The 21,488-nt window shown below is 40.0% G+C and overlaps 1 protein-coding gene and 1 long non-coding RNA gene across 2 annotated transcripts in view; one reads left to right on the plus strand and one right to left on the minus strand.

Annotated features, from left to right (window-relative positions):
• Window positions 1-21,488, minus strand: part of SNTG2 (syntrophin gamma 2) — a 374,485-nt gene that overhangs the window by 269,920 nt on the left and 83,077 nt on the right. The gene's annotated exons all lie outside the window — the stretch shown is intronic.
• On the plus strand, window positions 4,180-11,077 carry LOC144333629 (uncharacterized). The gene is made up of 3 exons (XR_013402550.1): window positions 4,180-6,265; window positions 6,365-6,453; window positions 7,081-11,077. It is a non-coding gene; the product is annotated as an uncharacterized LOC144333629 (long non-coding RNA).

Here is a 21,488-nt window from a genome sequence, read left to right on the forward strand (position 1 = left end):
CACCCCACCCAGCTAAATGCAGCTTTTCAAAGTTTTGTGGAACGTCCAGTTGGTTTCTCCTTAGCTCATCTGTGAGGAGGCCGGCAGCATCACCGATGGGTATCTGCTCCTCTGGAAGGGCTTATACTTTACGAATTTTAAAAAAATGTATGTTTCTTTTTTAGAAAGCTCTTGCATAGATTGTCAGGTGTCAATGATCAGTTTTCTGAACTTCGTCCTTGCAATGGAGCAATACAAAAATATTCCATTATTCTTGGGTATTACTTGGTAGTATTTAAGAGCAGAGATAAAGAAAACAATTACCAAAGAAAAAAATGAATGTATACTATAAATCTATAACAAATACGTATCACAATAAAAACGCAAGTGATACATCAGAAAAATGGAATCAGACATAAGAGGCCTTTCACAGAAGTAACTGAGAGATTTTAAAGATATGAGAGTTTACCTATGTGTAGTCATGGTTTACAGTGGATACTACAGTCTCCTGCTACTTTCCACATCTAAACACAAAGTGTGAGGACAACTAAGATTTTTACAGTTATTTCATATCAACTAACAGTAGAAATATCTATTTGGTATGTACAATGTGGTAGATCTTTTGCTAAGCAAAGAAACAAAAATATGCATTGTCACCAAGCTGTGTATGTATATATATGTGTGTATATATGTGTATGTATATGTGTTTGTGTGTATGCACACACACATTTTTTTCCATTTTATATAATAAATCACTTACTAATACACCATGAAGTGTAGGTTGACATTTATTAAGCCTAATTTTCAAGCTCAATGTCATCACATTTCCTTTTAAGGGGAAGTATTCTATAACTCACAAAAATCAAGGGAAAATTTGTACATGCAAAAATCAACTTAAAATCATGCTTAACTCAACATTTTATGTACCACAGAAGAGTCATAAGATAGAGCTGGTGCCCAATATGTTTTCTTATTTGAAGAATGACCATTAATTTTGTTATACTTTGGAGATACAATATTACATCTCTTATTTTTCTTTTCTTTTTCTGCTGGATTAACCATGCCCTTCATTTTTGGCACTTTCTGATCATTAATCCATGTGTAGCTTTTTATTTAGTCAGTTATTTGACTACATTTCTTTATTATTGTCATACCCAAAACCATGAGAAAAAATCTAATTCTAATAATATAGCCCCCACTTCATTCCTCTGCTCCCATCCACCCAAGGTTGCCAGGATTCTGAATCCTATCTTTTATCATTTCTTGCTTTTATTTCTATGTCTCCATCTAGACAACCACAAAAGTATATCCTTGGTGCACGGCTGAGAGTGGGCTTGATCATGGTCAAATTCAGGAGATAATGACAAACATGGCCATCGGAGTTATTGCAGAGCCGTTTATATTCCTACCAGCAACTTACAATAATTCCAGTGAATGCACACTCCTTCTAATAAAGCTTTTTATTTTCAGTCAAATGATGTGAAAATCCTTCGTTGTAGTCTTTGTGCTTCTTGCCTTTATTACACTCATGTTTGTGATTAACATGTTACTTCTGTGAAACGCCTCTTATGTCTGATTCCATTTTTCTGATGTATCACTTGCATTTTTATTGTGATACATATTTGTTATAGATTTATAGTATACATTCATTTTTTTCTTTAGTAATTGTTTTCTTTATCTCTGCTCTTAAATACTACCAAGTAATACCCAAGAATAATGGAATATTTTTGTATTGCTCCATTCCAAGGATGAAGTTCAGAAAACTGATCATTGACACCTGACAAGAACTATGAGGGTTTTAAGATTTTACCTAAGTTCAAGCTAACCCGTTATCCAGCAACAGCGCATGGATGCTGGCAGAAGACATGAGACGCCTGGCTTGGAGACAAAGGACTAAAGGGCTTTGTTACTCAGAAACAAGTAGGACACAGAACACTCACAATTTCCTTTATGATTTCTTGAGCCTGATATCCCATGAAGCACCAAGAGGGCCAGATGATTGGCAGTTGTATACCCAGTGGGTTGCGTTACCGAAGAGAAGCCCTGAACATAGGAAACTGAAACTTTAACTATGTTCAATAAGCATGCCTGCCCTTTTATCAGAGGCAAAACACTACCTCAACCTCGGAAAGCTGTTTACTGTACAAACATCCTTGAAAAGGTTGTCTGGAACAAAGGCAATCAGCACTTCTGCACACAAGTTGTGCAGAAATGTGACCCCATTGATCATGATCTCACAATACCTTTCTAATATCTGATACACATACTCCATTTTTGTTAATTGCCTTAACAATGTCTATTATCATTCTTTCCACTCCAGCATCCAACCCAGGACCACACAGCTCTATGTTGTCACGTCTCTTTTACCTTTTCACCCTTTGTTTACCTTTCTTGATCTTGACTTTTTTTTCTTTTTTTGGAAACATGGGTCAGTTATTTTGTGGAATGTTCCTCAACTGAAGTTTGTGTGATTGTGTGAGGGTTAAACAGGTTCAGGATGCGCCTTTTTTGCAGGAATACCACAAGTTTACATTTCTATCACTGTTGTCCTTCTCATTTGTGGTGTTAATTTTCATCACTTGGTTAAGTTGTGGACCCACAAGTTTCTCCACTCTACTGTTACCATTTTTTCCTTTGTAATTTCTAAGTAATTCATGGGAGGACACATCAGGACAGTGAACATATCTTGCTCCTGGTCTGACTTCACCCACTGGGTTTAAATCCATTGACAGCTTTTATTATAACTTCAGCATTTGTTCTTGATTTATTAGTTGGCATCTAACTACAAGTACACCTTTTTCTTCTTTTCCATTTATTTACTCATTTATTTCAGTATAAACCCACTATTTCTTATTTCATTCAAATACTTGTAATTCGTTAGTATCATTTTTAGGTTCATATTTGAATTATTCCAGGCTTGGCCCATGGGACACTTTCAAGCTGACTTTTCTGCCCTTCACACCTGTCACTCTTTCAGATGAACCTTATACTTAACCCAGTGCTGGAGCCAGACTGTCCTCAGGGGCCCTGGTTCCCTTTAGTGAAGAAGAAGGGCGTTTAGAATCCTAAGCCAGGAGCTGGGATTCTCATGCTAGAGGGTGTCTTTGGTTTCAGTACTGCTCAGTGCTCCACGGCAGGACACTTCTATCTCCGTATCTGTGCACCTCTCTCTCTCCAAACACACACACAGTACACACATACACAAGTGTATTAATACCTACATATCCATTAGATAGTTATCAATATTAAACAACTGAGTTCACACTGGTATCTTTCATTTCTTGAAAATGAACCTTTGGTTTCTTCTGTGTAATTTTCAGTTTGTAACTTTTTACTTACTTTAATTCAAATGTTTTATTTTACTGTAATTACATTTATCAAATATTTCATTTATCCCTAAAGTATTTTAGTCTTGGCATTAAACATCTTTCCTACACTAAGGCCTGCAGATAAGAGTACATTCCAGTTTGTATTATTTTTTGACATGATGTAAAGTAGGGATAAAATGTAATCCTACTTCATGTGGCTAACCATTCTTTCCATCTCTTTATATAAAATATTTTATTTCCACAGTGATCAGCCATGCCACTTTTGTTATGTATCTCCTATTTCTGAGCCCTATATTTGATTCAATTGAACTTTTGTACCCCTGAACCAGTATGACTCTGTCTTAGTTTATATAGATTCATGGTATGTTTGTAGTAATTAAATGGAAAAATCTAGCTTCCCAGCACTATTTCAGAAATGTCTCAGCTTGTTTTGCATCTTTAAGCTTTAGCATATTTTAGATTGTTTTTTAAAATGGTCTCTAAGCAAATAAAATTTTAACAACTTTTGTCTAAGATTATTCATGTTATGCCCTCTGAGAAAGAGGGTTGAGGGAGTTTTACATTTCCATTGTCACGGTTTTCCTTACACTTCAAAATTCTACAAAAGAGAAATTTATAAAATAAAAAAGTTATTTAAATGAAATAGTAAAGATTACAAATTATATATCCAAAAGATTAAAGTTCCAAAAAATATTCAAATCCAATTGTGACTCCAAGTTTCCATTAGAATCTCAGAACACACTTGTATTTATAAAACCTGCAGAATCCTTCTAGTAAACTTCACATTGTATAAGCTTCATCATCTTCAAATGTTTACATAGATATCTTGACTGATTCTTCTTCTTATTATTTTTGCCCTTTTGCAGCTGAAAACTCTTAGTCCAGGAGAAGAAGGACTTGTGTTATTTGGCTTTCCCAGGAAACTCCTACATTCCTACTCAAGATTAAATCTAAAAACAGGTTTGTAGAATATTCACTCTAAGAGATGGCAGAAGGCGCCAGGAGTCCATTGCCAGGAACGCACTTTCCTCAGTCTCGCAGATGAACTTGCAGACGGCAAAGCTAAGCAAAGGGCAGTGCAAGAGGTAAGGCAGTTCAAAGACGAAGGGGAAAGATGCATTTGTTTTCTGGTTTTTCTGAAAGCAACTGAGACAAGGAAGGAAATGCTGCCCAAAAGTGAGCCCAGCTAGAAGACAAATGGCGACATTTAAAGACGGAACGCAGGTGTGGTCCCATGGCTGCCATCCTGCTCTCCCTCCTGGGGAGACAGTTGTACAGTAGCCCATCTCGGAGAGGGCACCGGACCAGTGACAGTGATAAGAGCCTTCAAGAAGGGCTCTGGCACATGGAAGCTCAGTTCATCTGACTTTCATTAGGGACCACAGGCTTGTGTGGCACAAACAGGTGCCATTAGTTAGGTACAACCAGATGCTTTTGATGGTGCTTGAGATGAACCACGAGCATCTACAGAGACAAGTTGGTAACTTCTGACAAAAACTCCACCCATAGCCAAGGATGATGCTATTCCCATGCAGGTCCCCAATGCAGGGGACACTGTAAATAGCAACCAGGGTTCACCCTGTGCTCAACCAAACTTTAATCAGACAAAAGCATCAGCGTGAACAGCAGCTGAGGAGACATGAGGATTTTTGCATCTATGAGGTAACAGGTATTGTGGAATTATATGGAAAGCAATGTATTTATCCATAATCCAACATGGAGCAAATTAAAATACTGCCAATAAACCCACTAAAACCAACATTATGTAAAATGAAAACAGGGAGAATTTCAAAGAAATAATGTCACATAACTTCCAGTGCCCTTTATTCATTTAACACTACTGGTGTGTTGCTTGCTTTTTTAAAAAAAATATCCAATGCCTACTCTGCCTGTACTTTCACCACATGCTGTGGACACAAAGTCAGAGACAAGACAGAAACACTACCCTATTGAGAAGACATTCATCTCCCCATTCATTCTTTTTCTTTTTTTTAATCCTGTACTCTAAATTTACATGTTAGTAGAATATTAATTTTTGACACATAATCCTATCTCTCAGTCAGCAACAATAGATGATGAACAAGGAAAATAACAGCAGAAAAGAATGCCCATACAAATGTAAGTTATTTATATTGATTCAAATATAATTTTTCAAAGTTTTTTAATTTTTGTCTTTTTGAGATAGTGTCTCCCTCTGTCACCCAAGCTGGAGTGCAGTGGTGCCATCCCAGCTCACTGCAGCCTCGACCCCCAGGGCTTAAACGATTCTCCTGTCCCAATCTCCTGAATAGCTGGGACTACACGTGTGCGCCAATTTTATTTTTTTTAATTTTTTGTAGAGATGGGGGTGTCACCATGTTGTCCAGCTGGAAGATTTTTTTGATAATGCAAATTTATGGTAATTGTTTAAATATAGAAAGATCCTGTGCACATTCAGAGGTATTTATATTTTGCCACTTGCGATGGTTAATACTGAGTGTCAACTTGACTGGACTGAAGGATGCAAAGTATTGATCCTGGGCGTGTCTGTGAGGGTGTTGCCAAAGGAGACTAACATTTGAGTCAGTGGACTGGGAAAAACAGACCCACCCTTAATCTCAGTGGGCACCATCTAATCAGCTGCCAGCATAGCCAGAATATAACGGCTAGAATGGCTTAGTATCTTCCTCCCGCGCTGGATGCTTCCTGCCCTCGCACAGTTCTAGCCCCAAAGACTCCAGCTTGGGGCTAGAACTGGCTTCCTTGCCCCTCAGCTTGCAGACGGCCTATTGTGAGAATCTGCGATCCTGTGAGTTACTGCTACTTAATATGCTCCCCTTTACATATACGTATCTATCCTATTAATTCTGTCCCTCTAGAGAACCCTGACTAATACACCAACTCTCCTTTCAGGCACACAGAAGAGAATCAGGAAGATGAAATACAGCCAGAATAGAGATCAAAAAGAAGTTGATGAGGTATAATTACAGACAGTACAGTGCAAATATTAACACAGTCTTTTATGAATAGTGCCAGGTTAGTCCTCAGAATAAATAAATTACAGCTGTAATTCACAGCTTCCAGCAGAAATAGGCCAGCTGCTTGCAGGACAGGCCTGGCCCCAGCTCGCATGCTCAGAAGGCCCCGTCCAACCCTGCACTCCCAGGTCCTGGAGGAAGCGGCACGTATCGCTCCGGCAGCACAGCGCTCTCCCTCCCTCCCCACAGCGAGGCGTCGTGCACTCCCTCCCTCCCTCCCTCCCCACAGCGCGGCGCTCTCCCCCGCTCCCTACAGCCCTGCGCGGTGCCCTCCCTCCCTCCCCACAGCACGGCACAGCGCTCTCCCTCCCTCCCTCCCCACAGCCCTGCGCGGTGCCCTCCCTCCCTCCCCACAGCGCGGCGCTCTCCCCCGCTCCCTACAGCCCTGCGCGGTGCCCTCCCTCCCTCCCCACAGCACAGCACAGCGCACTCCCTCCCTCCCTCCCCACAGCCCTGCGCGGTGCCCTCCCTCCCTTCCCACAGCACAGCACAGCGCACTCCCTCCCTCCCGCCCTCCAGCCCTGCGCGGTGCCCTCCCTCCCTCCCCACAGCGCGGCGCTCTCCCCCGCTCCCTACAGCCCTGCACGGTGCCCTCCCTCCCTCCCCACAGCACGGCACAGCGCTCTCCCTCCCTCCCTCCCCACAGCAAGGCGCCGCGCACTCCCTCCCTCCCTCCCCACAGCGAGGCGCTCTCCCTCCCCCATGCACTCTCCCTCTTAACCACTTTGCTTAACTTATTCAACTCCTTCCTTCAGAAGCAAGCTGGAGTCCATCCTCAGGGAGTCCTCCCTGTGTTCATGGTGGTGTGCACCAGCTTCCCACCAACGTGGGAGCCAGCGCAGCCCTGGGTCCCAGCTGCCTCGCCCCTCCTCCCTGTGTCCACCAGGAAACAGTGGGGACAGGGAGCTGTCTGAGAGATGAAGCTGCAGCCCCCGGGACCCACTGCGTGTCCGGGACAGATCAGACCCTCTAGGAAATACCTCTGATGAGATGAGACTGTCTCCTGTCTAGGCAAGGGTTAATTTGCATTCAGCAGGTAACACGGAGCATGGAGGACTCCTGCTGACCCCACCCAGCTCTGTGGCGTCCTGCCCCAGCCTCACTCCTAAAGACACCTGGTCATTCCGCACAGCAGCGGAGGGCTGGTGCTGCAACCGAATGGAAATTACAATTCAGAGCCGTCTAAATAAAGGCAGGGTCACCTTAGAAAACGGAAGTGTTCGCACTGTTAAATCAAATCCTTCATGGTAACCCGAGGAGAATGGATAAGATCAATTATTGTTCCGGGTTTCCTCCAAATCTGAATTTCTGCAACATGGTTTGATCTCTATGAATGACTAACATTTTCATATTAAAACTGGTCAATAGTTGTACCTGCTACTTGATAAAAACATTTCTGGCATTGAAAATCTGAAGATCACACTGACTCAAAATTAGTATTTTTGTCTCTGACGGGCATTTCAGCACACTGATCTAGTGACATCCATGAAAAATCCTGACCCACACAAGGCAGGTCGTGAGCCTCCAGAGTGGGTAGAAATGCATTCTTTCCGTGTGGGCTCATCTAGGCAACAGCACTGGAAAGAGTCACCTACGCAAAATGAAAAACTTACAGAAAGAAGCTCCAAGTGGAACGGCCCCAAGCCATGAAGTGCACAGCCAGGCACACATGCAGGCAGACGGCCCGGGCCGTGGCAGAGCTCATATTCACACTCCTCTCGCACAGCCCGTCTCCTGCCAACATGAAGCCACACTCTTCTGTCTTGGCTCCCTGCGGTCAGGGCCATGTCTACAATGTGAGTGCAGAGTGACAGCATTTATAGCATCACACAACATACCTGACGTGGGCTGCACAGAGGAGGTAACAGCATTTACAGCACCACACGGCAGTACCTGACGCAAGCTGGATAGAGGAGGTGAGAACATTTACATTATCACACGACAGTACCTGATGCAGGCTGGACCAAGGAGGTGAGAGGCAATTGTTTTCTGAATGAAATAAAGACCAAAGGAATCAGTAGGGGAAAGAAAAAACAAAAACAAAAACAAACAAACAAAAAATCACCCTGGCAATATTTTTAACTTCTAAAATGGCCAATTTTCATCTCATATATTACAAGTGTAATGGTAGACCCTAATTACAATTACATTATTCTGTTTTACTTTTTTCATTTTCCTAATTTAGATTTTTCGTTTGAAAATGTACCTCTTTGAAAATCCAAAAATACATCAACATAACTTCAGATAATATAAAAAGTGATATTCTGATCTACGGTCTGGGGAAAAGACTTAATTAGCATGGGGCTTAATTATGCTATTGCTGTGTACCCTGGGGTGTCTCAGGAATGTGTCACCTCCAGGGGCTCCCAGAATCACCAGGGCGGCTCTGTGGGGTTCACAGGGATATTACTGAGACCTTCTCTAACATCTCTAGCCATGTAGGACTGCGTCCTAAACCTGCTAGGAAGAGTGACAAAACCACTGTAGGAGCCTGGGATTTCCTTTCAGGAATCCTTCAAACTCAGTCAAAATGAGAGCCATACTGAAAATCTGCGAAGTCCTCTAAGTAAACCCCTTATTAGAGTTAGATAATTAAAAATGCTGGACCATAGAAGAATTAACCAATTCCTTGGCATGAAGAAGAATGAACTCCTAGTCCCCTGAAGATGCTCCAGCCACAGCCCAGGTGTGGGCAGCCTCTCTCCTTGGGTGGGAACAACTGAGGCCTGATGCTTAGGGATGCAGGAGAAAGGGCCAATTTCCACCACCTGACAAGGTGGCAGGGCACCCCCGAGCCGCACCACGGGAAACAACCAAAGGTTCAGGCTCATCTGAATCAGGGTGGCAAGGGCACAGGTCTGCAGTGCCCCAGCAGACATATGCAGGTGGCAGGTGCAGTGCCTCTCATGCTGGTGCAGCACTTAGAGGGCTGTACAAACAAGAAGGGCAAGACATGCAGGTTAAATCCCTGTAATCCTGCACCTCACAGGGCCTGCAGAGGGAGAAGGGAACACGAGGTCTCCCACTCCCACTCATATGGAAGCAAGAGGGGGCAGGAGGAAGGAGGGAGGGAGGAGAGGAGGAGACAAAGGGAGGGAGGAAGGGAGAAGAGGAGGTGAGAAGGAGGGACCATGGAAACAGAATTACCTGAAAGGAAGTCATCAGCTCAGAAAAGAATGGAGAAAAAGGCTAAGGAAGGTGAATGCGGGTTAAAGTAATCAGAACCAAAGCCACAACAAAATGCAATACAATCAAATGAAAACAATCAAGAACCAGAGTCACCACATGCAGGCCTAAGTGCATCACACAAATGAGGTGGGAAATGGTGATATGGAGAGGACAGAGGACGACAGAGATGTACGCCAAGTGAACACGACCTGGACACCTAGCATGTAACTCATGTTTCCAAAGTGGAAAAAAATAAAAAGGCATAGAAATAATACTCCTGTAAACAACTGCATTTCCGTGAAACTGACATCTGCCATCAGGGGGACACAACTTAGCTGCAAAGGGCTGGGGGTGGCGGGGATGGAGTGATACTGATCAACAGTCAACACCAGAACACATCCTCCTGGAGTAGCTGGATCTTAAGAATAAAGGAACAATCAAATTATATGATTTTAAAGTTTACAGTAATTATGTAAAATTGATATTTCTGCCAAAATAATTTTCATCTTCAATAAAAACAACTTTTAATGCATTTCTAGAATCATAGCATATAATGAAAAATTCGGGAATTAAAAATAAGCCTGCTTACCTAGATTTCAGAAGCATGAACAGATCAACACTGATCTGAACAGCACAGCGAAGGGACGGAAGCTGACTGATGTCTGTTGAACCCTGTGCTCACCAACAGCAGAGCACTTTCCTTCCTACGTGGACAAAACGCAGGGTCATAAAGAAAACCTCAAAAATCTCAAAGGACTGAAGTCAGAGTATGTTATTTTCACATATGTGGCAATGGAAAACTACCAGAAAAAGATCACAGAAAATCTCCTCTCCTGAAAAGTTCAGCAACATACTCACAAATCACCACAGATCCAGGAGGGGACTCGCAGTGGAAATTGGAACATGTTTTGAACAGATGATGAACTTACGACTTTCGAAACATGTGAAGTGCAGCTGCAACTGAATAATTTGCAGCTGGAATGCATGCAGAAACTAAGGGTGAAAATCAGTGACCTCATCCCAGAGTAGGCCGCCCAGCATTCAGGTCCACCACCTGTGTCTGTCAATAAAGTTTTATTGGAACGCAGCCACAGCCCTTCACCTGCTTCCATGCAAGGATGGCAGAGTTGAGTGTCTGTCTGTAAAGGACGACATGGCCAGTGAGCCTAAGACACCATGTGGCTTTCAAAACACTTTGGAGACCTCTGATTTCAGTTTCCAAAAACAAAGCAAGAAAAAGGAAAGAGAATAAAGGAAATAAGAGCAGAAATACCTGAAACAGAAGACAAATCAACTAATTGAACAAAGCCAAAGAACAGTTCTCTGGAAGAAATGAGAAACAAGGAGAGAACACACAGAAGCAGCAAGATGAGGAAAGGAAGGGGGAAGCCACTATGAGTCTCGCAGATATGAAAAGTACACAAGAAAATAGCAAGAATGTTTTACCATACAGTTTGTGATTTGTGTACAAAGGATGAACTCTTTAAAACACGCAATTTACTAAAACAGATATATTAAATAAAAATATAAAATATTCCTGTATGTAACTTAAAAGTTGAATTTAGTATTAAAATTATTTCACAAAGTAAACTCTGGGTCCAGTGAATTCCTCTAAATATTTCATAAGTAACATGGATACTATACAAACTTTTCCAAAGAATAGAAAAACAATGACTCCCAGTAAACTCATTTATACAACCAACCTAAGCTGCAGACCAGAACCTAACAAGAAGGTTATAATAAAGTAAAATTACATATCAATTACCCTCATGAATATAAATGAAAAAATCCTAAATAAAATATTCTGAAATCTAATCCAAAAATACAAAAAGCAAAATACTTCTAAAGCAACTACAATAAAAAATGTAAGGGTAGTTTACCATTTGAAAATCGGTGTAATTCATAACATGGAACAGTTCTCTAATGTTGTATAATAAAATATCCAACAACCAACAGCCTCTGACTGCCAGGATTCTGGGAGAGCCCAGCTGAGTGCTTCTGGCTCCAGGTCCTGCAGAGGCTGCAGCCCAGTTGCTGGGGGTGCTGCCGTCTTTGAAGGCTCAAGTGTGGCCGGCAGATCTGCTTCCAGATCTCTCCTGTGGTGGCTCCTGGAGGCCTTAGTGTTTTGCCACATGGGCCTCTCCAATGGGTAGTTCACAACATGGCATATACTAGAAAGAATGATCCAGGAGGAAAAATGCTTGCCCCCAGCACAGAAGCTGCTGACTTTATAGCCCACTATCAGGAATGGCACATCATCAGATATGTGATACACCATGACACAGAGGCCACCCCGAGTACAACAGATGGGTTACACAGGGGCGTGAATACCAGGTGCCTTCCTCCAGGCTGGCAACCATACCATATGAACAAATAACTTATATGATCATTGATTAATCTCAAAAACAGTGTTGACAAATGTTGTCACCTAAAGCCTTTTAATAAGAGAACTTCCACAGCTGGTTAGAGACGTCTACAAAAGACTTACAGCACATGTCACACTCAGGGTGAAGCCTTGAAAATTCCTAAGAAAAGGAATGAGGAAAGGGTGCTCAACAGCACCACTTCAATATGGCATGGTACTGCAGCTCCCAGCCAATACAATAATAAAGCAAACAGGAAGGAAGGAAGGGAGGAAGGGAGGAAGGGAGGAAGGGAGGAAGGCAGGAAGGGATGGAGGGAAGCAGGGAGGTAGGGAGGTAGGGAGGAAGGAAGGGGGAGAGCGAGGGGGGAAGGAAATGTGTAAACATTGGAAAGAAAAAATTAAACTAGCATTTTTCATAGATGATATTATTGAGCATGGAGATAATCTGAAAGTATCTACGCATATGGTATGAAAATAGATAAGCAATTAACCTTTGAAATTAATAAAAATATCAGTTTATTATGTCAATATTTTTAAAGTATGTCTCAACATATCAGCAACAAATAATAGTTGAAATAAAAACATGCAATTTGCAGTAGCATTAAACATACCTAGAAATAAATCTAATGAAAGATGTGCAAAATTTCTATGATAAAAACTATAAAACATTATTGGGAGGAATTTAAGAAGACCTAAATGAATTACAGACTAGATCCTGTTTATGGATTTGATGAATTATTTTCAAGTTGTCACTTCTCCCCTAAGTAATCTACATATTCAAAACAATAATTGTTATTGAAAGTTGTTTAATAATAATCCTAGAATGAGTCATAGAAATTGATAAAGGGGCTCTAAATTTTAGACAGAAATGCAAAGGGCCAACTATAATCAAGGAAATCCTGGAAGAAAACAAGTTTAAGATTCATATTGCCAAATATCAGGAACTATTATAAACTTAGAGCAATTCAATCAATAGAAAATTTGCTCAAGGAAACTAGCCCAATGGAGTACAGAGAATACAAAGTCCAAAAAAAATAAATAAATAAAATCCACACACACAACTCCACATTTGTGATAAATGTGGTACTACAGTCAAGTTTGGAAAGAATAATCTCTACAATAAATAGGAAGAAAACTAAACTTTGAACCCTAATTCAGAGCATACAGAAGAAAAACTCTAGCTGGAATTTTGATCTAAATTTAAAAGGTAAATCAATAAAGTGTTTAAAAGAAAACAAATGAAACTAATTTCATGACTCTGGAGTAAAGATTTCTTGAAAAGAAGGGGAAAAGTTGTCACTGTAAATTAGCAACTGATAAACTAAGTCTACATTAAAAGGAAAAAAATTCTTTTCAATGAGTATTACCAAGAGAGTAAAAGGGAATCCATAGAGTGAAAGATGTTTGTGTCTCATACGTTTGATAAAGACTCATAACATGTAAAGAACTCCTAAATCAGTAAAAATAAAAACAAAAAACAACCCAGAAGAAACACTGGCAAGGACCCAAGTATGCAATTGAAAAAAAGAGAATAACACAATCCAGTTTCAAAGTGTGCAAAGATCTGAATAGATTTCTCATCAAATGATTCGTAAAGATGGCAGATAGGCATATGAGAAGATACTCAATAACATATGTCACTGGGGAACTGCCAATTAAAACAGCAATGGGATTCTAGCACACACCAATTAGAAGGGCTGGAATTCAAAACACTGACAACACCAAATGCTGGTGAAGATGAAGAGCAACAGGAACTCTCATTCATTGCTGGTGAGAATGCAAAATGGTGCGGCCATGTTGGAAGACAGTGTGGCAGTCTCTCACAAACCTAAACACAGTTTCACCATATCATCCAGCAGCCATGCTTTTTGCTATTTACCCAAAGGAGCTGAAAACATGTCCACACAAAAGCCTGCACAGGAATGTTTATAGCAGCTTTATTCACAATTGCAAAAACTTGGAATCAACCAATATGAAGGTGAATGAAGAAACAATCAGTGATTTATCCAGACAATATGATTTAGCATTAAAACAGAAGGAGAGCAAGCCACATAAAGACACGAACAAAGCTTAAATTCACATTAGTAAGTGAAAGAGCCAGTCTGTAAAGGCTCCATATTGTGTGAGTCCAACTGTCTGACCTGGAAAAGGCACACTATGGAGATAGTTAAGAGATCAGTGGCTGTCAGGGCAGGTGGAGCACAGAAATTTTAGGGCAGTGAAGTGACTCTGTATGAAACTATAATGGTGGATACCCGCTTGTCATTACAGGTTTGTCCAGACTCACAGATTGTACAATACCAAGAGTGCACCCTCGTTTGAACTCCAGACTTGGGTGACAATGACTTGTCAATGGAGGTTCATTGATTATAACAAAAGAAGCTTCTGGTGTGAGATGCTGATAGTGTGGGAGGCTGTGTGGGGAAGGCGAACTGGGAGTACATAGGAAATCTCTATATTTTATGTCCCATTTTGCTGTAAACCTAAAACTCTATAAAAAATAAAGTATATTAAAATGTATAATACTCGAAATAAAAAGGCTACGTGAATGACTGATGACAAATAGAAAGGTGCTCAGCATGATTTAATCAGCAGAGAATGCAAACCAGATCCACAATAAAACATTACCTCACAAAAGAATGAACAAAATCAAAGAGGGTGAATGAATATCAAAGTTTACAGAAGGTGTGGTACAGTCACAATTCTCATTTACAGTTTCTGGGTTTATGATGGTGCAACCACTTTGGAAAACTGCTTGTCAGTTTCTACAAAAGCTGAACATGTGCATACTCAAGCTGCAATTCCACTCTCAGGTTTTCACCCAACAGAGCTGCACAAACACGTCCATCTAAAGACATGTGAAAGGATGCTTAAAATGTCATCTACTACAACTGAGACCACATAACAGCACCAGTATCTAGCAACAAGTAGAACAGACCAGTGTTGGCATCCTCACACAGTGAATACAATATACAAAGTGCAACTACAAGCAAAGTGTGGATATACACCATGAAATATTATGTGATATATATATGTGTGTGTGTATCTATCTATCTACGGAGAGAGTTTGGAATCAGGGAAAATTATCATAGTGAAGTTAGAAGTCATTCACTAATTCACTCTTGACTGGTAGTGACTGACCAGACATTGGGGTGTGAGTGCTGGACGTCAGGGTATGAGTGCTGGCCACATGAGGTCTTAGTGAAAATTCATTGAGCTATTCATACGATTTGGACACTTTTCCCTTTGCATATTGTATATCAGTAAAACATTGATTAAATAATGCATGTGTATACAAAAAGTAGGCATTTTGTAGAAATATATCAATAGAAAGAGACAAAGTGAATGATTACGAGGTGAAGGAAATAATCGAAGTAGGGATGAAGATTATAAGGAATAAATTTATACACTAAAATAAAGAACATTAAAATGTTCAGAAGTAAAAAAAATTAAAAATCTAAATATATGGAGAAATAATTATGATAAAAATTTCCTTGCAAAGTAGGGATAGGAATTTCCTATATATGTCGAAGAGCACCTGGTTAAAACCCCTGCAATAAACATTACTCTAAGTGGTGACACTTTAAAATCTCTGCTTTTATGCTGGCATTCAGCATTTTTTGTGTGTGTACCTTAGTCTACCATAAGATTAAAAAAAAAGTGTCAAGCTGAGATACGCAGCCAGCACGTGAATGGGAGAGGAGCCCCTGCACTCAGATCACTGAAAGGGAGAGGGCTGCAAACCTGAGGGAATGAAGAGGAACCACCAAGCGGCTGAGCAAGAAGCCACCAATCAGCAACGACACTTAATCACCACCTACTGGACTGAAGCCCAAACTGCAACACCAAAATACTTGGTGAATTTACTCCCATGTGAAACAAAAGGCAAGAGGTCAGCTACAAATGAAGACCCCGCACTAAGCCTTGGCCCTCTGAAAACATCCAGAAACGAAGCCAACTGACTATACTCAAATTACACCACACAGTTGTAGTCAGCACACATCTCACCACATGGATGAGAAAGAACCAGCACAAGAACTCTGGCAACTCTAAAAGCCAAAGTGTATTCTTGCCTCTAAAGCCCCACACGAGATTTCTCAGCAATGGTTCTTAACCAGAATGAAATGGCTGAAATGACAGAAGTAGAATTCAGAATCTGGATGGCAAGGAAGATCATCAGGATTCAGGAGAAAGTTGAAGCCCAAGCCAAAGAATTTATGGAATCCAGTAAAACTATCCAAGAGATTAGAGGTGAAATACCCATTTTAAAAAAGAACCAAACTGATCTGATCGAGCTGAAAAACTCACTACAAGAATTTCACAACACAATCCGGGGTATTAACAGCAGAATATACCAAGCTGGGGAACAAATCCCAGACCTTGAAGACCAATTCTTTGAATTAACACAGTGAGACCAAAATAAAGAAAAAAACTTCTGAAGAACATCTCCAAGGAATATGAGACTATGTAAAGAGACAAAACCTATGAATGACTGGCATTCCTGAAAGAGAAGAAAAGACAACAAGCAACTCTGAAAACATATTGAAGGAAAATAACAACAAAAATTTCCCCATTCTTGCTGGAAGGGTCAACATTCAAATTTAGGAAATTCAGACAACCCCTGAGAGATACTATAAAAGATCACCAACTCCAAAGACATATAGTCATCAGATTCTCCAAGGTCAATACAAAAGAAAAAATGTTAAATGCAGAGAGAGAGAAGGGGAAGATCCCCTACGAAGGGAATCTCATCAGGCTAACAGCAGACCTTTCAGCAGAAACCCTACAAGTAAGAAGACATTGGGGACCTATATTCAACATCATTAGAAAAAATAAATTACAACTAAAAATTTCATATCCAGCAAAACTAAGCTTCATAAGTGAAGGGGAAATAAAATCCTTTTCAGAAAAGCAAATGCTAAGGGAATTTGTTACCACCAGACCTACTTTACAAGAGGTCCTTAAAAAAGTACAAAACATGGAAACAAAAGCTTGTTACTGGCCACCACAAAAACACACTGAAATACATAGACCACTGAACTATAAAGCAACTATTCAATAAAATCTACATAACAACTACCTAATAACACGATGACAGGATCAAACCAGCACATATCAATATCAAACCTCAATGTAAACAGGCTAATATCCCATTAAAAATGCACAGAGTGGCAAGTTGGATAAAAGCAACACCCAAACAAATGCAGTCTTCAAGAAACCCATCTCACATTCAAGGACATCCAGAGGCTCAGAGTAAATGAATATAGAAAGATCTATGAAGCTGGCCGGGCGCGGTGGCTCAAGCCTGTAATCCCAGCACTTTGGGAGGCCGAGGCGGGCGGATCACAAGGTCAGGAGATCGAGACCACAGTGAAACCCCGTCTCTACTAAAAATACAAAAAATTAGCCGGGCGCGGTGGCGGGCGCCTGTAGTCCCAGCTACTCAGGAGGCTGAGGCAGGAGAATGGCGGGAACCCGGGAGGCGGAGCTTGCAGTGAGCCGAGATCGCGCCACTGCACTCCAGCCTGGGCAACAGCGTGAGACTCCGTCTCAAAAAAAAAAAAAAAAAAAGATCTATGAAGCAAGCAGAAAACTTCAGGGTTTTCTATTCTTATTTCAGACAAAGCAGACTTTAAAATAACAATGATCGAAAAGTTATAAGAAGGGCATTACATAATAATGAATGGTTCAATTCAGTAAGATGACTTAACTACCTAAATATATATATATATATGTACCCAATACTCAAGGACCCAGATTCATAAAATAAGTTCTTAGAGTCTCATAGAGAGGCTCAGATAACTACAGAGTAATAGTGGGATATTTTCAACACCCCACTGACAGTATTAGATCAATGAGGCAGAATACTAACAAATATATTCAGGATTAAACTCAACACTTGACCAAATAGACATCTACAAAACACTTCACACAACAACAAAAATACACTGTCCTCATATGGACATGGCACAGACTCTAAAATTAACCACATGCTCAGCCTTAAGGCAATTCTCAACAAATTCAAAAAACCTGAATCATACCATCCACACTCTCATACTACAGCACAATAAAAGTAGAAATCAATATAAACAAGATGTCTCAAAATCATACACTTACACTGAAATTAAAAAATCTGCCCGAATGGCTTTTGGGCAAATAATGAAATTAAGTCAGAAATCAAGAAATTCCTTGAAACTAATGAAAACTAAGATATAACATACTAGAATCAGGCACAAACCTAAAGCAGTGTGAAGACAAAAGCTTATGGTGCTAAACACCCAAATCAAAAAGTTAGAAAGATCTCACAGTAAGAACATACCTAGAAAAACAAAAAAAAAGAAAGAGCAAACAAGCCCCAAAGCTAGCAGGAAGAAAGAAGCAAAATCAGAGCTGAACTGAATGAAACTGAGATGTGAAAATCCATAGGAGATCAATGGAACCAAAAGTTGTTTTTATAAATAAATAAAGTTGTTAGAGCACTAGATAGACTAATAAAGAAGTAAGAGAGAAGACCCAAACAAACACAATCAGAAATGACTAAGGGGACATTACCACTATCTCCACAGAAATACAAAAAACCCTTCAAAACTGCTACGAACACCTCTATGCACACAAACTAGAAAACCCTGAAGAAATTAATACATTCCTGGAAACATGCAACCTATCAAGACTGAACCAGGAAGAAACTGAAACCCTGAACAGACCAATATTAGGTTCCAAAATTGGATTCGTATTAATAATTAAGAAAAAAAAAAAAACACTGACCAGAAAAAGCACTGGATAAGAAATATTCACAGCCTACTTGTAACAGATGTATAAATAAGAGCTGGTACCAATCCTATGGAAACTATTCCAAAAAATTGAGGAGGAGGGATTCCTAACTCATATTGTGAAGCCAACATCATACCAAAACCTCTCAGTGACACAATGACAAAAAAAAGAAAATGTCATGCCAATATCCCTGATGAACACAGATGAAAAAATCCCCAACAAAATACTAGCAAACTAAATCCAGCAGCACATTAAAAAAGTAATACACCACTATCAAGTAGGCTTTATCCCTGGGATGCAAGGCTGGTTCAACATGTGCAAATAAATCGACATAATTCATCACATGAAGATAACTGAAAACAAAAGGCATATAATCATCTCAATAAACAAATAAAAAGCTTTCAATAAAATTCAACATCTTTGCATGTTAAAAACCCTCAACAAACTAGGCATTGAAGGAAATTGTCCCAGAATATAAGAACCATCTATGACAAAACCACAGCCAACAACACACTGAATGAGCAAAAGCCAGAAGCATTTCCCTTGAGAAGTAGAACAAGTCAAGGACGCCCCTCTCACCACTCCTTTCAACACGGTACTAGAAGTCCTAGCCAAAGCAAACAGGCAAGAGAAAGAAATAGAAGGCTTCCAAGAGTCAACCTATTTTCACAGATGATATGATTTTATATCTAGAAAATCTCATTGTCTCTGCCCAAAGGCTCCTAGATCTGAGAAACAACTTCAGCCAAGTTTCAGAATACAAAATCAATGCGCAAAATTAGTAGCATTTCTATACAGCATTGTATGTCCAAGCTGAGAACCAAATTCACACCAACCACAAAAACAATAAAATACCTAGGAATACAGCTAACCAGGGGGATGAAAGCTCCCTACAATAAGAATTACAAAACACTGCTGAAGGAAATGAGAGATGACACAAACAAATAAAAAAGGATTCCATACTCATGGATAAGAAGGATCAATATTGTTAAAATATGCATACTGCCCAAAGCAATCTACAGATTCAGTGTTACTCTCATCAAACTACCAATGATATTTTTCACAGAATTAGAAAAACCAATTATAAAATTCATAGGAAACCAAATACAGCCTAAATAGCCAAAGCAATTGTAAGCAAGAAGAACAAACCTGGGGGCATCACATGACCTGACTTCTAACTATCCTACAAGGTGATAGTAACTAAAATAGCATAGTACTGTTACAAAAACAGACACACAGACCAATGGGACAAATTAGAGAACCCAGAAATAAAGCCATCGACCTATAAGCATCTGATCTTCAACAAAGTCAACAATAACAAGCAATGGGGAAAGACCTTCCTATTCAGTAAATGGTGCTGGGATAACTGACTAGCCATATGCAGAAGATTGAAACTGGACCTCTTCCTTTCACCACATACAAAAATCAACTCAAGATGGATTAAAGACTTAAATGTAAAACCTAAAACTATAAAAATCCTAGAAGAAACATGGAAACAGTATTCTGGACATAGGGCCTAGCAAAGGCTTCACTACAAAAACTCCAAATGCAATTGCAACAGAAACAAAATTTGACACATGGGACCTAATTAAGCTAAAGAGTGTCTGCAGGGCAAAAGAAACTGTCAACAGAGTAAACAGACAACCTATAGAATGGGATAAAATATTTGCAAACTATGTATCCAATGAGGGTAGAATATCCAGAATCCACAGGAAACTTCGACAAACCTAACAAAAGAAACAACCCCATTAAAAATGGGCAAAGGACATGAACAGACACTTCTCAATAAAAGATGTATATGTGGCCAACAAGCATGTGAAACAATGGGCAGCATCACTAATCATTAGAGAAATGCAAATCAAAACCACAGCAAGATACCATCTCACAGCTGTCAGAATGGCTATTATGAAAAAGGTACAAAACAATAGATGCTAGCAAAGTTGCAGAGCAAAGGGTACAGGTACACACTGCTGGTGGGAATCCAAATTAGTTCAGTAACTGTGGAAAGTAGTCTGTAGATTTCTCAAGTAACCAAAATCACATTGCCATTCAACCCAGCAATCCCATTATCAGGTATATACACAAGGGAAGGGAAATCATTCCACCATAAAGACACATGCATGTCTATACTTAGCCCAGCACTATACACAATGGCAAAGACGTGAAATTAGCCTAGGTGCCCATCAACAGTGGAGCAGATAATGTGGTCCATATACACCATGGAATACTATGCAGTCATGAAAATGATGAAATCCTGTGATGAAGCCACATGGATGGAGCTGGAGGCCATTATCCTAAGTGAATTAACACAGGAACAGAAAATCAAACACTGGATATTCTCATTTGCAAGTGGGAGCTAATTACTGAGTACATATGGACACAAAGAAGGGAACAATAGGCATGGGTCTTACTTGAGGGTGGAGTGCAAGAAAGGTAAGAATCAAAGCCTACCTACCGAGTACTATTATTACCTCGGTGACACAACAAACTGCACACCAAACCCCCATGACACAAAACCTACCCCTCCAACACACCTGCACACGTAGCCCCGAACCTAAAATAAAAGTTGGGAAGAAAAGAAAGAAGATCATTAAAGAAATACTAGTTAAACTGAGAAATATTTGTGAATAAGACGATGCAATAAAATGATGGCAAATGTCCCAAAACTGATCGATACAATGTAATTACAATCAAAGTATGAATTAATTTGAAACTTGACAAAAAAGGTGCTAAAATTTAAGGAAATATAAAGTCCCATGAGGAGCTAATCCACCATTTTAAAAAAGAAAATTTGATATCTGTCATTAGTTCTAATATGTATTCATAATTCAGCATCTGTGAAATCAAGTTCTATCTTAC

This window comes from Macaca mulatta, chromosome 13 (genome assembly GCF_049350105.2).
Source record: "Macaca mulatta isolate MMU2019108-1 chromosome 13, T2T-MMU8v2.0, whole genome shotgun sequence".
Lineage (NCBI taxonomy): Eukaryota > Metazoa > Chordata > Mammalia > Primates > Cercopithecidae > Macaca > Macaca mulatta.